The 12877-nt window shown below is 40.2% G+C and overlaps 1 long non-coding RNA gene across 3 annotated transcripts in view; it reads right to left on the bottom strand.

The window, feature by feature from the left end:
* LOC309796381 overlaps positions 1 to 12877 on the bottom strand; it is a 173070-nt gene that overhangs the window by 89268 nt on the left and 70925 nt on the right. For 2 of the 3 annotated variants that reach the window (XR_014292437.1, XR_014292438.1), the window contains exon 2: positions 12106 to 12201. This is a non-coding gene — a long non-coding RNA (uncharacterized lncRNA). The remainder of the gene's footprint in view (positions 1 to 12105; positions 12202 to 12877) is intronic. The other variant, XR_014292436.1, reaches the window with a different exon arrangement.

Raw genomic sequence — 12877 nt, 5'->3', positions numbered from 1 at the left:
ACAAGGTCCAGTTCATGACCTTACCTGCAGCAAGATCTCTGAGGGATGGTGAAAAGAAAACATTACCTCCCCCTAGCTGCACTGACATACAGCCAAAATCCTTACATTTTAAAATAGAAAGTCTCCACGTAGCCCATCCTTCTGTTCTGGCAACAACAACCTGGCTTGGCCACCATAAAATCTTTTTTTTTTTTTGACTTGAAAAATACGGGATTTATTATTTTTTAACATCTTTATTGGAGTATAACTGCTTTACAATGGTGTTTTAGTTTCTGCTGTATAACAAAATGAATCAGCTATACCGTAAAATCTTTTAATTTCAGTTTTCTTGATGAGGGTAGGGGGATCCCCAAGCATTTTGGTAGCTTACTTACCAACACCCTTGAAAGTCAATACTCCCTTTAGGGAATAAAATATAGAACAGAATATTTGCCACGCTTGCCATATTTCATTTTTATTATGATTTCCTTTTGGGTACTTTATATTAATTGTTCTCCTTTTCAGTATTCATCATGGACTCAGCCTTCCACAAACTCACCTTTTTGGTCAAGTATTTCATACCCACCTTGTTTATCCCTCCAGCAAAATATAAAATCCAATACTCACAAAAATGCTCTTTTATTGGAAAGCAGAATTAAGAGCCCAAATCTGGGCAGTCAGGGTGCATAGTAAGGACTTCTACCTATGTACTAGCAGTTTGTTTCCAGGTCACTGTAGTAATAGAGCTAGAATGATTTTTCTATTTAAGGTCATGACTTCACATGGTTATTTCTATTATAATGCTAATACTAGTAAATCCCTTTTAAAACTTTTGCTTGCATCTAAGTGTCTAATCCTTATATTCTGTACAACGTAACTTACACTTTTAACTCCTTTCCCAAGTTGTAATCATATCCCTTCTCTCTCGAATTCTTCACATGTCTTTTTAACCACTATTTTGTAATCACTTTTGGCCTGTATATGTCTATTGGGAATTATAATATCTACCTCAATGGGTTGTTTTAAACACTCAGTGAGATAAGTGAAACTTTTTTGGTAAATTGGCTTTTTCTGATTAGCATACTAATGTACACCAATAAAATAGCTTTCACAAAAGTAAAACTGGGAAAGACATATTTCTAATTGAAGTGGAATAGTTTTGAATCTACTCACAGCTAGTCCCAGATATATAATCAATTTCCTGTTTTTATGTATGTACCAAGCCTTAAACACATAATGAAATAAGAAACCTGAACTGTTGAAATATACTTCAATAACATTTTTTAAAAAGCACGCTCTGTGTCCTTGTGACAAAATAAACTCTGAAGTCATTTTAAGTTTTAACCATCTATGCTTCTAGGGTTGTATTTTTCTTAAGAAGTAAGTATTTCTATACTTGAGGATATTTTCATGAGGAGACCACAAGGAAAGTGAGGAGCAAAAGACTGAAGCCTAGGAAATCAAGGGGACTTCTCAGAAGGAAAAGTGGAGAGGCCTTGTCTATGTGCACAGATAGCAATGAGACAACACATCAATGCTTCCTTTAGCCTGGACTTTATTTGAAAATATTTTTAACGCTACATTTTTCAAAGATATGGAGAAAACTACTAGAGCTAATCAATGAATTTGGTAGGTAGCAGGATACAAAATTAATGCACAGAAATCTCTTGCATTCCTATACACTAATGATGAAAAATCTGAAAGAGAAATTAAGGAAACACTCCCATTTACAACTGCAACAAAAAGAATAAGATACCTAGGAACAAACCTACCTAAGGAGACAAAAGTCCTGTATGCAGAAAACTATAAGACACTGATGAAAGAAATTAAAGACAATACAAACAGATGGAGAGACACACCATGTTCTTGGATTGGAAGAATCAACACTGTGAAAATGACTCTACTACCCAAAGCGATCTACAGATTCACTGCAATCCCGATCAAAGTACCAATGGCATTTTTCACAGGACTAGAACAAATAATTTCACTATTTGTATGGAAACACAAAAGACCCCGAATAGCCAAAGCAATCTTGAGAAAGAAAAATGGAGCTGGAGGAATCAGGCTCCCTGACTTCAGACTACACTACAAAGCTACAGTAATCAAGACAGTATGGTACTGGCACCAAAACAGAAATATAGGTCACTGGAACAGGATAGAAAGCCCAGAGATAAACCCACACACATATGGTCACCTTATTTTTGATAAAGGAGGCAAAAATATACAATGGAGAAAAGACAGCCTCTTCAATAAGTGGTACTGGGAAAACTGGACAGCTACATGTAAAAGAATGAAATTAGAACACTCCCTAACACCATACACAAAAATAAACTCAAAATGGATTAAAGACCTGAACGTAAGGCCAGACGCTATCAAACTCTTAGAGGAAAACATAGGCAGAACACTCTATGACATCAATCACATCAAGATCCTTTTTGACCCACCTCCTAGAGAAATGGAAATATAAATAAAAATAAACAAATGGGACCTAATCAAACTTCAAAGCTTTTGCACAGCAAAGGAAACCATAAACAAGACGAAACCCTCAGAATGGGAGAAAATATTTGCAAATGAAGCAACTGACAAAGGATTAATCTCCAAAATATACAAGCAGCTCATGCAGCTCACTATCAAAAAACATAAGCAACCCAATCCAAAACTGGGCGGACGGTTGAGATAGACATTTCTCCAAAGAAGACATACACATGGTTTAAAAGCACATGAAAAGATGCTCAACATAACTAATTATTAGAGAAATGCAAATCAAAACTACAATGAGGTATCACCTCACACCAGTTAGAATGGGCATCATCAGAAAATCTACAAATAGCAGATGCTGGAGAGGGTGTGGAGAAAAGGGATCCCTCTTGCACTGTTGGTGGGAATGTAAATTGATACAGCCACTATGGAGAACAGTATGGAGGTTCCTTAAAAAACTAAAAATAGAACTACCATACGACCCAGCAAGCCCACTACTGGGCATATACCCAGAGAAAACCATAATTCAAAAAGAGTCATGTACCACAATGTGCATTGCAGCTCTATTTACAATAGCCAGGACATGGAAGCAACCTAAGTGTCCATCAACAGATGAATGGATAAAGAAGTTGTGGCACATATATACAATGGAATATTACTCAGCCATAAAAAGAAATGAAGTTGAGTTATTTGTAGTGAGGTGTATGGACCTAGAGACTGTCATACAGAGTGAAGTAAGTCAGAAAGAGAAAAACAAATACCATATGCTAACACATATATATGGAATCTAAAAAAATAAAAATTGGTTCTGAAGAACCTAGGGGCAGGACAGGAATAAAGATGCAGACGTAGAGAATGGACTTGAGGACACGGGAAATGGGAAGGGTAAGCTGGGACGAAGTGAGAGAGTGGCATGGACTTATATATACTACCAAATGTAAAATAGATAGCTAGTGGGAAGCAGCCACATAGCACAGGGAGATCAGCTCGGTGCTTTGTGACCACCTAGAGGGGTGAGATAGGGAGGGTGGGAGGGAGGCTCAACAGGGAGGAGATATGGGGATATGTGTATATGTGTAGCTGATTTACTTTGTTATACAGCAGAAACTAACATACCATTGTAAAGCAATTATACTCCAATAAAAATGTTTTAAAAAAAGATATGGAATCAATGTAATACACCACATTAAAGAATGAAAAAAAAATCACATCATCATCTCAACTGATGCAGAAAGAGCATTTGAAAAACTTCACACTTTTATGATCAAAATGCTAAAAAAGAAAACAACTAGGAATAGAAGGAAAAATGTCAACATAATAAAGGCCGTATATTAAAAACTCACAGCCATTATAAAAATTTTTTTTAATTTATAAAATAAATTTTTAAATGAAGTAAAATGACACAAAAAGTAAAAAAAAACAACTCACAGCCAACATTATAGACAACGGTAAAAAGTGGGAAAGATTTCCTCTAAGATCAGAAACAAGGTAAGGATGCCCACTTTTACCATTTCAATTCTATTCATAGTACTGAAACTTCTAGCCAAAGCAATGAGGCAAGAAACACAGGACACCCAAGTTGAAAAGGAAGAACATTACCTCTGTTCACATATGACATGATCTTTTTCTTTTTTTTTTTTTTTTGCGGTACGTGGGCCTCTCACTGCTGTGGCCCCTCCCGTTGTGCAGCACAGGCTCCAGACGCGCAGGCTCAGCAGCCATGGCTCACGGGCCCAGCCGCTCTGCGGCATGTGGGATCTTCCCAGATGGGGGCACAAACCCGCGTCCCCTGCATTGGCAGGCGGACTCTCAACCACTGCGCCACCAGGGAAGCCCTGACATGATCTTATATATGGAAAACACCAAACATTCCCCCCAAAATCACTTAGACTACTAAACAAATTCAGCAAAGTTGTCCAACATGAGATTAGCATGCAAAAATGAGTTTTTTCTATACATAATGAACAATCCAAAGAGGAAACTGAAAAAATAATTCCCTTTATAATACCAAAAAGAATTAAATACTTAGGATTAAACTTAAGCAAGAAGGTTAAAGACTTATACTGAAAACTATAGAACAATGAAGAAATTAAAGAACACACAAATAAAGATATCCTGTGTTCATGCACTGGAAGACTTAATATTATTAAGAGGTCTATACTACCCATAGATATGTACAGATTCAATGCAATCCCTATCAAAATCCCACCAATTTTTTGTAGCAATTTCAAAATTTCCTTTGTAGAAAGAAAAATCTATTCTAAAATTAATATAAAATCTCAAGGGACCTCAACAGACAAAACAATCTTCAAAAAGAACAAATCTGCAAGTCCCACACCTCCTGATTTCAAAATTTATTAAAGTTACAGTCATCAAAACAGTGTGGCACTGGCATAAAGACAAATGTATATACTAATGGATAGAATAGACAGCCCAGAAATAAACCCTTCAATATACTGCCAAGTGAATTTCAAAGAGTGCCAAGGCCATTCAATGGGGAAAGGACAGGTTTTTCAACAAATGGTGTTAGAAAAACTGGATATCCATATACAAGAGAATGAAGTTGAACCCTTATCTTACATCATATACAAAAGTTAACTCAGAATGGATCAGAGACTTAAATATAAGAGCTAAAACCATAAAGCTCTTGGAAGAAAACATGGGAGGAAAGCTTCGTGACTTTAGATTTGGAAATCATTTCTTGGACATGACACCAAAAAAAGAAAATAAATTTGACTACATCAAAATTCAAAACTGTGCAAAGGACACTATCACAGTGAAAAGGCAACCCAGGGGAGAGAATATTTGAAAATCATTTATCTGTTAAAGTGTTAAAATTCAGAATATATGAAGAACTCCTACAACTCAACAATGGAAAACCCAATTTAAAAAGTGAGCAAAGGACTTCTGCAAAGATATATAAATGGCCAATAACCACATGCAATGATGCTCAACATCACTAAGCATTAAGGGAAAGCAAATCAAAACCACGATGAGATACCACGTCACGCCCATTAGGATGGCTATTATCAAAAAACAGAAAGTAACTGTTGACAGGCACATGGAGAAAACCTCATACCCTGCTGGTGGGAAAGTGAAATGGTGCAGCTGCTATGGAAAGCAGTGTGGCAGTTCCTCAAAAAATTTAAAAATAGAATTACCACATGTTCCATCAAGTCCACTTCCGGATATATATTGAAAAGAATTGAAAGCAAGTGCTTGGATATTTGCATACCCATGTTCACAGCAGCATTATTCACAACAGCTAGAAGGTGGAAGCAACTGAAGTGTCCATCAACGGAGGTACAGATAAACAAAATGTGGTCTATATACTCAATGGAATATTATTCAGCCTTAAAAAGGAAGTTCTGACACAGGCTACAAATGGAGGAACCTTGAAGGCATTATGCTAAGTGAAATAAGCCAGTCACAATAGGACAAATACCATGTGATTCTACATGATTCCGTATGTTTTCTATTTTCTACCTACATTAAAAAAAAAGATGGAATTAAAGAATTCTACCATTTGAGATGCTCTTGAAATATTAACCAATATGAAAAACCATTAAATATAGTGTCCCTATTTCACACACATCTCAACCCAATAAAGAAATACACACGCCTTCAAGAGGCCAAATTCATTCTGGATATATGTGGAGAACTATTTGACCAGGATTTCTTAAGCTGAGGTTCAGGTAGGCCTTAAAACTCCTGCAATTTCATGTACATATGAAGTGTGTAGATGTGATTTTTTTCCTGGAGTCCATGGTTTAATTCAGATTTTCAAAGGACTAGGACACCCTAACATTTGAGGATGCTTGAAAGCATTGTGACCTTTAGCTTGGACTAAAAGATCATGCTGATGGAGATGAGGAATCATGTGAGCTGGAGAAGATGAAAGCAGACCCAGGGCAGGACAAGCTACTGTAGTATCTCCCGGTTCCCGTACTACTATTCAGTCCTGTTCTCAAAGTTCTGCTTCATATGGAAATGCAAGCACACAACCCTGCCTTCATACTGAACCCGCAGGTGTGTGATTACGGTAACATTCACTGGGCAAAGACCTCCATTGCTTTCGTCTTTATTTCATTTGCCTGATTATAATTAGTTTTAGCTTATTATTTAGTGGTTATGGAGTGGACTTTTTCCCACTGCTGCTGGATAAAAAGAAAGCCTAAAAGTCTTGTCGTGAAAACTTCTCGATATTACTTTGGGAGTCTTTAGTAATGGTTTTCAAACTGTCTTCTGGTAAGATTGTGAGAAGGTGTTTCAGGAGTACACAGGGAGGGAAGGAGGGGCCAAGCTGGGTCTCCAGACTCCCAACCCAGGTTCAGACAAAGCAGTTTTGTTTGTATCTGTCTAACACACACACACACACATTTCACTGGAAGATATTATGAACACTTCTGAATTATACAAACTCCATCAACTGTCAAGTTTCTATCAAACTCCATCAAGTATCAAGTTTGTGTCAGTCAGTAGAGACTAGATTATACTACAGTAACAAACAGCTCCCAAGTCTTAGTGCTTCACTCAACAAAAACCTCATTCTTTCTTGTATTATATGTATCACAGCAGTTTGCACAGGTTTACGCTCAATGCAATCACTTGGGGAGCAACGTTGATGGAAACTCCATCTGGATATTCTTCCATAATAAACAAGCTAGGCAGAAAGTAAATGCTAAGTTACATACTGACTCTTAAAGCATCTCCTCCCTTTTTTTTTTTTTTTAAACCAATCCAAGTTATCTGGTCATGCGTACCTTCAGAACAATCAGAGGACTGACACCCTGTGGCATGCCGGGAAAGAGAAGACAATTAGAGTATTTGTGATAGCACTACAAACCTCTACATTGTTTGTATTACTTAAGCTACAACCAAGTGAGGAGTGTTTTATAAGATGATTAATAGTTTCAAGTTCTGTTTGGGATTATCTAATCTTAGAGGAGGAAAGTGTGTATCAGGAATTTTCCCACAAAATGTTATTCTGTATTTTTATTTTTGGAAGAATAAAAGGTTAACAAGTCAAACTAATCCTATTTATGATTCAGGCAGTGGCTATATATTGGCATCAAGTGTATTCCATACCAGTGGTAACTTTGGTACCAGTTGGTATTACTCTAATTTAGGGAGACAGATTCAGCAAGTCATAGCAGTCTTCTGACTAGGTACCAGTTGGTATAACCTAGTCAGAAGACTGCTGGGACTTGCTGAATCTGTCTCCCTAAATTAGATAGAGCAGCTGAGCCACAGTAACTAGACTCACCCTTCCACCCCGACTCCTCTGACTAGGCCTGAGGAGAAAGTAAACCAATGAGAGGACAGAATCTGGAGCTCTGGAAGGGAAGGGCCAGTGAAGAACCACCGTACCTTTCCTATAATTGACAAGAGTGGGGGTAGGGCATGGAGAGCAGGCTAAGGCCTAAAGCTAAGACCACTGGAATCGAGGTGTTCCAGCCACCATGTTCACATTTCCCAGAGACTCAATTCTCCTTGTTCACATTTCCCAGAGACTCAATTCTCCTTCTCTCCTTTTCTCACACAGGAAAGATGATGACAGACTCTCATGATCCAAACATGGCACATGAGGGGATTAATACCACACCAGTGCATCCTCAAGGAAAGAGCAAATCGTCCATCAAGGAATACTGTCATGGAGCCAAGGTAGGAGCCAAGTACGGAGTAGGCTTCTTCCCCACGTCCACCTCCCTTTTAAGTGCTTTGTGTACCCACGGCATAATTTGGTGGAAACATGCTATTTTGGTTGCTCTCTGGAGTACTGAAATAGGCCAACTTTAAATTACTCAAGCTACTACAAAAATGTGATGCAAAATATCCAGTATTCATTCAACATATATCCACTGAGCAGGCACTTGTGCTTAAACATGGCGGATTAAATGCACCTATTAGCCACTGCTCCTTCCTGCAGTTCTCATAAGACAGCTCCCTACGTGTGCCCCCTCCCCAAAAATTACAGGTAACATTTCTACAACCTGAAAAGGGTTGATTCCGCTTCCTGTTAATACACACCTGTACCTCCTCCCCTTCCTCTAATCCTTTCCTTAACTCTCATGACTTTTAGACACATTCACGAAAGGCAGAAACCTGGGACAACGAAGAAAGAGAGACAATAGGAACAAACTTTCAGCAGCTGGTGATGTTAGTTGATTTATTAGGCCCAAGAAAATGGGACCCTAAATCAGCAGTGGGGAAAGCCAAGGGAAAACAAGTATTAAGGAACCTCCAAAGGCTCAGGAATTGATTGGCCCAGACACTCCAGCAAAAAAGTACAAATGTAGAGCTAATGATAGAAGGGTTAGTACAATGTTTATTTAAGCACCAGTTAAACTCTGAGATCCTCTCAACAACGAAGGTTCTAATGTCCACTAAACCCAGAACAAAAATGAGTGTTTATTCTTAGAAAAGAGACAAACAGGGAGTCTCTGCCTGGGAAAGGGCTTCTCAACTTGGGGCGATCTGGCAACGTGTGGAGACATCTTTGTCCCAACTGGGGGGATGGATGCTACTGGCATGTAATGGGTAGAGACCAGGATGCTGTTCAAGATCCTACACCACACAGAGCAGCCCCTACCACAAAGAATCATCCCGCCCCAAATGGCAATACTGCCAAGGCTGAGAAACTCTAGGTTAGGGCAAGGATTCCACATTGGGGAGAATGGAATTAATCAACATATATATTCTAAATACTGAAACACCAACAGTACAACTTCTCCAGGCTTCCCATACTCAGCCCCCACAACGCTGAGAGCTCTGCATATGCTCCAGTGCGCAGGTAGGCTTGTCGGAGTCCCCTCAGAGCAATCTTATCAGCTTCAGAAAGACTTGTCTGAAGAAACTGACCTCAGAAGCTTCCCGATCCAACAGTCCAGTTGCCTTAGAACTAAGCCTGTAGTAAACAGCTTCCCCCATATGCTCAGAGCTTCCTGTCGGTCTTAGCGCCCCACTCTTATACATCAATGGTCAAGGATCGCCAAACAGTTGGGGGAAGTGGTGTATAATGCAAAAGGAAGAAATTTGGAGCAGTAAGAGAAGGAGAAAGAAGGAGAAGGAAAGGAGGAGAAGGAAAATTCAAGGAGAAGGAAAATCCAAGGAAATTAATATCCTTGGAGAGGGACAGAAAAGATCACATGCATGAAACAAGGACAAATGTCATGAAAAAAGGAACACTCAGAATACAAATGACAGCAATTATAATTTTAGAGTATAATAGCAGAAATCAAATACTTTAAGGACTGGAAGGAAAGTTGAGAAAATCTGCCACAAAATCACCTTAAAAGACAAAGAAAAATGGGAGAAGAAAAATTAAGGAGGGGGAGGTGACATAAAATGTCCAGAAACACAAAATTCAAAAAAAATTGGGGTTACAAAGTAGAGAACGGTGAAAACAGGGAGTTGGAAATTATCACGTAATCCAAGAACATTTCCCAGAAACAAGAGGCTTGATTTTGCAGTTTGCAAAGTTTACCCACAGTGCATCCAGGGCAGTGCTTAACAACAGACTCACACCAGGTTGTCTCATCATGAAATCTAAGACCACTAAGCACCAAGAGAAGATGGTCAAAGTGTCTACAGAGAGGGAGGAAAAAGCAACAGTTTTCACACAAAGGATCAGGAATCAGAGTGGCATTGAAATTCTCAACAGCAACAGCGGATCGAAGCTGAAAGAAACTAAAGCAACGCCTTCCAACTGCTGAGGGAAAATGACATTTGGCATGGAACTCCATAGCCAGATAAAGCTATCAATAAAGTGTCAAGAATATTACTCAGCCATAAAAAGAAACGAAATTGAGCTATTTGTAATGAGGTGGATGGACCTAGAGTCTGTCATACAGAGTGAAGTAAGTCAGAAAGAGAAAAACAACTACCGTGTGCTAACATATATATATATGGAATTTAAGAAAAAAACAAATGTCATGAAGAACCTAGGGGTAAAACAGGAATAAAGACACAGACCTACTTGAGAATGGACTTCAGGATATGGGGAGGGGGAAGGGTAAGCTGTGACAAAGCAAGAGAGAGGCATGGACATATATACACTACCAAATGTAAGGTAGACAGCTAGTGGGAAGCAGCTGCATAGCACAGGGAGATCAGCTCGGTGCTTTGTGACCGCCTGGAGGGGTGGGATAGGGAGGGTGGGAGGGAGGGAGACGCAAGAGGGAGGAGATATGGGAACAGATGTATATGTATAACTGATTCACTTTGTTATAAAGCAGAAACTAATAAAAAAAAATAAAGGGTCAAGACATTTTCAGCCATGCAATGTCTCAAATGCATGTCCCATGCACCCATCCTCAGGAATCAACCAAGGGGTACACTCCACCACAGAAAGGAGTGTGTGAATGCACGGAGGAGAGATATAAAACCAAGGTAAGCCTTGAGAATGCATCCGATACATGCCTAGAAAACTAAGCCAACCAGAAAAACTAAAAGCCTATTTCTACTTCCAGAGGGAGCCCATAAGAGCAGCTGGGATGGCTCCGTTGTCAACAGCGTTACGGTGTCATGATCATGCCAACTCTGAATCTTGATCTAAACAAAGTTATAGAATGACTATTTCCAGGATGGGAGGATAGGAGCTGTGCATGTGGTAGTGGGGGGCAAAGAGGTGGTGACAAAAAAACAAACACACAAAAAAGAGACTCAATCCTCAACCTCCAAAATGGGAAGCCAGTGGATGACACGAAAGTGAAAAATTAAGAAGCGGTGACATAAGCTTGTAACCTACAGGCATCGTGAGCAGCTTCCAAACAGCCAGTTTAGGTCGCGGGAAGTATGCAGTAAGAAGTTACTAGAGGGGGCAAGCCTACGGAACTATGTCACTTTTGGACCTGCGTGCGTGCATAACTTGCAGAATAATAATGACTAGACGGCAGGAGAAAGGCTACCGAGTGTGTATCTTGTGTCAGCCCCTGTGCTAAGCTGTTCGGGGGATCCAATGATAAATAACACATAGTCTTAAAACTCAAGGAGTTCACTTCCCAGGGGAGGGAAGACATGCAAGTAAACAGCCCCCAGTCCAGGTGTCAAGAACCATAAAGGAAGAAAGGACTACTTCCTCTACTTCCTACTTGGGATGGAAGGTTGAAAGGAGGGCTACCAGTGGCAACTGTGTGGAGGAGGTGGCAGGATAAGGTGGATTTTCTCCAGCTGTGATTAGGACACAGTGAAAGGTACGTGGACCTGGGGAGGACATGTGATAAGAGCACTCGGACTTGGTCACGAGATGCATGTCCTCACTCCTCAATACTACACGGACCCGCCCCTCTCAAGGTTATGAGGACCAACTTGGCTTGTCATCTACATGCTTTCAGTAATGGCAATAGGAACGGAGTCTGTGGTTTGGGGACTGAGTTCACGATTGTCAAACTGGACACCAGGAAACCAAGAAATAAATCAACAAACTTCCCAGTTGAAACCTTGACCTCTGCCAATCAGAGGTGAAGGCACATCAGGCTCCTGGCGGCTGCATTATATACACACAGAAGATTCCAGTCCCGAAGCCCTGCCAATCACAGAATCAACGCCAACACTAGGTTCACCCAAACACACTCAGGGCTTTTTCTCCCGAAACAACTTTGTTTAGATAAATCATTTTCCCCAAGAGTTATATTTTATCGAACTCACCGTTGTCTTTTTCACATGCTAGAGATGATGGATCCCAGGTAAGAAAACTTGCCCGAATTCCAAGGGCTGGTTTCTGCTCTCGCTCTCTCGGCTGAGCTGAAATCAGAATGGAAAGATCATAGTAACCAAAGCTAAAACCAAACATCCCTATTTTCTGTATTTGGTCAAAATGTGCCTGATTCCTTTTTATGATAGTAAACTTTCAGACTTCCCTGGTGGTGCTCTGGTTAAGAATCTGCCTGTCAATGCAGAGGACACGGGTTCGAGCCCTGGTCTGGGAAGATCCCACATGCCGCGGAGCAACTAAGCCCGTGCACCACAACTACTGAGCCTGTGCTCTAGAGCCCGCGAGCCACAACTACTGAGCCTGTGCTCTAGAGCCCGCGAGCCACAACTACTGAAGCTCATGTGCCACAACTACTGAAGCCCGCACATCTAGAGCCCGTGCTCCACAACAAGAGAGGCCACCACAATGAGAAGCCCTCTCACCAGAGCGAAGAGTAGCCCCCACTTGCCGCAACTAGAGAAAGCCTGCACACAGCTACAAAGACCCAACGCAGTCAAAAAAATAAATTAAAAAATAAACTTCCAACACTAAGAAGGGTATCATCCAGGTGGACACATAGGAGAGCTCCCAACTGACCCCCTGGAGACTGACAAGAACAGCAACACGTGACACCATTCCCAGTACTTTTACATGCATGTGAGTATGTTTTTAAAACAGAACTGCAATCACTTAATGTATTTTATTTAGAGACCTACTTTTTTCACA

Source organism: Mesoplodon mirus, assembly GCF_964341445.2.
Source record: "Mesoplodon mirus genome assembly, chromosome: X".
NCBI lineage: Eukaryota > Metazoa > Chordata > Mammalia > Artiodactyla > Ziphiidae > Mesoplodon > Mesoplodon mirus.
Note: the sequence above shows the minus strand (reverse complement) of the source record. Positions and strands in the feature narration are given on the sequence as shown.